General features: G+C 44.7%; 1 long non-coding RNA gene across 1 annotated transcript; it reads right to left on the reverse strand.

The window, feature by feature from the left end:
- Window positions 1–847: 847 nt before the first annotated feature.
- Window positions 848–2745, reverse strand: LOC140712697 (uncharacterized). Its single transcript, XR_012094403.1, has 3 exons — window positions 2561–2745; window positions 2043–2140; window positions 848–1927 (listed from the first exon to the last, which is right to left on the reverse strand). It is a non-coding gene; the product is annotated as an uncharacterized lncRNA (long non-coding RNA).
- Between the last annotated feature and the right edge of the window lie 954 nt (window positions 2746–3699).

Raw genomic sequence — 3699 nt, forward strand, 5'->3', positions numbered from 1 at the left:
TGGAACAAATTCACACAAAATACATGTGATTCACTCACTGGAAACCACCTGAATCCCAGAAGGGGCCTGTGCCCGGGCTGTAGTCCTGGATAATGCAGGTGTAGCCAACAAGACAGTGACAGGTCAGTTACCACCGTGGATGTGAAACTCGTAGAAATTCAAGACAAAATCACAGTAATCCCAGTGATGACAGAGGAGAGTCTGGTGCATCATTTTCACAAAGAAATATCTGAAAGTCATAGTACCAAGACACAGTGCAGGGAAAAATATCGACAAGACCTTATGACTAGGTAGAGAGCAAGAAGAGAGGAGTGTTTCCTACCTGGGAACTTGGAGAGGATGATGGCTTCACTACCAACAGCTTGATGCTCCTAGCATTAACAGCTCAGTTTTCTCCCTTCATGCTCAGTATCACCATTGCCAGTACTTTAGGAGAGAAGTGGGGAGTGGAGTTATTTCTGCCCAAAGCCCACAAGGTGAGGAGAGTGCCACAGTACTGGCTAAAACAAGAAAACTCAGAAGAAACCAAGTGTGAGAACGGAGGTAGCTGCCGCAGAGACGGAAGCAAGAGAGCTCTGGGTGGAGTCAGCAGAGAGCTCACCAGGAAACCAGGACTCATGCCTGGACAGCCAGGAATGTGACATAAGCCACTCACGAAGGCCTCGGATAAAGTGGAGCTCCCCAAGTACTATTCCTTGTACAGTATCTGTCAGATTTTATTAAGTTCCAAGTAACAGAAACCAAGAGTGCTCAAGTTGGCTTGAAGAATTGATGTAATTCTTGCTCTAAGAAAAATGCAGTTCAGGTTCCTGTTCTGCTTCTCAGCCATCTGCTTCTCCTCTTCACATTCTGGCTTATCCTCAGGCCAGCTTCCCTTGGGATACAAGATGACTGCCCTCACAAGATAAAACGGTTACCTTCATGAATCAGCTGCCAGCGACAACCAAGGCAAGGCCCCGACTTCTCCATTCATTTTCAAAGGAAGAGAAAAAGACCTGCTCCTCCAACACAAACACACACACTCACAACTGTCCAACAATTGGAAGATCCAGACTAACACATTAAAAATTATTTTCTTTATATTTAGACATTATAGTTATCTGTGCAATATTAATACATTGTTTTTGAAAGGTAAGGCTGGAAAAAATAATACAACAATGATAATAGCTAACAATTATTGAACATGTACCCCATATACCAGCTTTTGGTGATTTCCTGCATTAATCTCTTCATCCCTAAGGGGAAGATGCTACTGTTAACCCCACTTTACAAATAAGAAAACTGAGAGAGAAGTTAAGGAATGTGCCTAGGGTCCCACACAGCCTTCTTTTCGTGTATCTGTGAGAATCCTCCCTTGAATGAACCTCAAAGCTCTAGTTTGGGGATGGCAGATAGGGCACTAGGGCCAGTTTTCTAGAACCATCTATGCTATTTTTATGTGCTGGATATAAAAGGGAGACTCATACTTTTTGACCTTTGCAGGTACTTGTGACCACCACAAATGCTTCTTCCGTAAAGTCTTGTCCCTAAACTATTATCCACCAGTTAAAATTTTGTTTAAGAAATAAAAAAGGAGTAAAAGTCCTTGGGATTCAATACTGAGGGCTATTTTCTGCTCACATGCCTTTCCCTCCCAGAATCCTATCAGCCAGATTTCTGGGTTAAACTTTATTTTCACCCAGTATTTTCAGTCTCTAACAAAATAAACAGCAACCTCAGGAAACAGATACATTTGCAGCTCTGCAAAAGAATAACATTCCCTCCCCTCCCAGGCGGGGAGAGAGCACCGCAGTCCCCACTCCCCCAAAAAGGAGGCCAGATGCAAGGGAGTTTCCTTTCTTTGGCTGGTCTTCTAAGCAAAGTGAAGAATTCTTGGAGCATGAGTCATCTGTCCTGATTCCAGGCAGCATTGCAACGCCAGGACCTCCTGGGGAAGAGGAAAAGTGAGAAAGAGGCTGTATTAGTCAGGGATCTCTAGAGGGATGGAACTAATAGGATAGATGTAAATACGAAGGGGAGTTTATTAAGGAGTATTGACTTACACGATCACAAGGTGAGGCCCCACAATAGGCCCTCTGCAAGCTGAGGAGCAAGGAAGCCAGTCCAAGTCCCAAAGCTGAAGAACCTGGAGTCTGACATCCTTCAATACAATCAAGTTGACACTCAGTATTAACCATTACAGAGGCCGATGTACCACCCATGGTTCTCTGTCCCTGAGTAGGGCTCCCAGTCACTGCCCATCTTCTCCAGAGCTCTGCCCAGTAGTCACTTGGGGGTTGTAGTTTTCAAAGTGAGACTTAAGGAAATGGGAGCACACACACACACAAACACACACACACAGATAGATAGATAGATAGATAGATAGATAGATAGATAGATAGATATAGACAGATAGATAGATAGATATCCAGCAGTGTAGAGCTCAGGTTGTCAAGAGACCCAGAGAAGAGGGGAGCAATCTGTGCCTCCTTCTGCCTTGGTCCTGGACTGAGGGGGATGTGCGATAATGAACAGGTCACGGCCCTGATGGGCGCATCTTAAACTGCAGTGAAGAACTCACCCTCCTCTTCCTTCTGCACAGAGTCACCAGGGCCAACCCGCAGGCTTCAGGAAGCACACCTTTCAAAAGATGAGAACGTTCTGGCCCAGATTCTCCGAATGCGAATATTCTCTATTGGTAAAAAGAACTCATTCAGGGACAAATCTTCATTCTGAGTTGTAGGCAAATTACTTTTGTGGTCACCAGACAGTAGCTCTGCCAGTTTGTTTTACAGCAAGTATGTAATTTAAGAGGTGGACATGCCCGTTCCCAAAGGATTCTTTGTCATGAGATTCTTTACACAGGATTGCATAAGGTTTTCCAGGGTTTGCTGCAAGTTCATTCACTACTTGGATGGCCAGAAAACCTACAATGTCAAAGTCACTGTCAATTAAGGTCAATCAGGAATGCAGGAAAAGGCCCTTTGGAATTGCCACCCAAGTCTTCCATCTGGGGTAGTTTTGCTAACAAACAAGTTCCATAGGACCCGACATCTTGGGACACTAGTGCAGTCTTCTTTGTCATTTAACTTTGGAATTGCTTAAGTGGGTTTCTTCACCGTGACTCTTCTGAGGACTTTGCATATGAACATTCGTGAGTATCCTAGAGCCAGTCGTTACAATTTCCACAATCGTATGTGACTATGTCACCCTGTGGATTTGCGTCTATTTTTACTGACCCTGTTCTGAGGAATCCGATTAAGTAGCTCAACTATCGATCATGCTCCATGCTCCACAAATCAGCTGGTGTTTAGTGCAGGAAAAGCTCTTCTGAAAAATGTGCTTGTTTGTTTTTATGCAGATTGTTGATATGGTAAATAACTCTTACATATATGCTAGAGACTTCCTGAGACCCCCACCTGGTGGAGACTGATAACCCCAGAGAAGGATTTGCTTATCCCGGTGGTCTCATTTCTCCCTTGGAATCCTGCCCCATCTGAGGAGCTGGTCAGGACGCAGTGGGGACCTGGCATCTGTGCAAATGTCACACTCACCATCGTGTCATCCACCCCATGACCCCTTCCTGAAGAAGACACCACCTCAGTTTCTTCGAAAGCCTGATATATTAGCTTGGATTCTATCAAACAAGGACAGTGGTGGAGTTTTGGTTTTGTTACAAGAAGAAACACTGCACTGCGCACATGGTCCCAGTGTGCACGT

The sequence above is a fragment of the Chlorocebus sabaeus genome, chromosome 10, assembly GCF_047675955.1.
Source record: "Chlorocebus sabaeus isolate Y175 chromosome 10, mChlSab1.0.hap1, whole genome shotgun sequence".
Classification (NCBI taxonomy): Eukaryota; Metazoa; Chordata; class Mammalia; order Primates; family Cercopithecidae; genus Chlorocebus; species Chlorocebus sabaeus.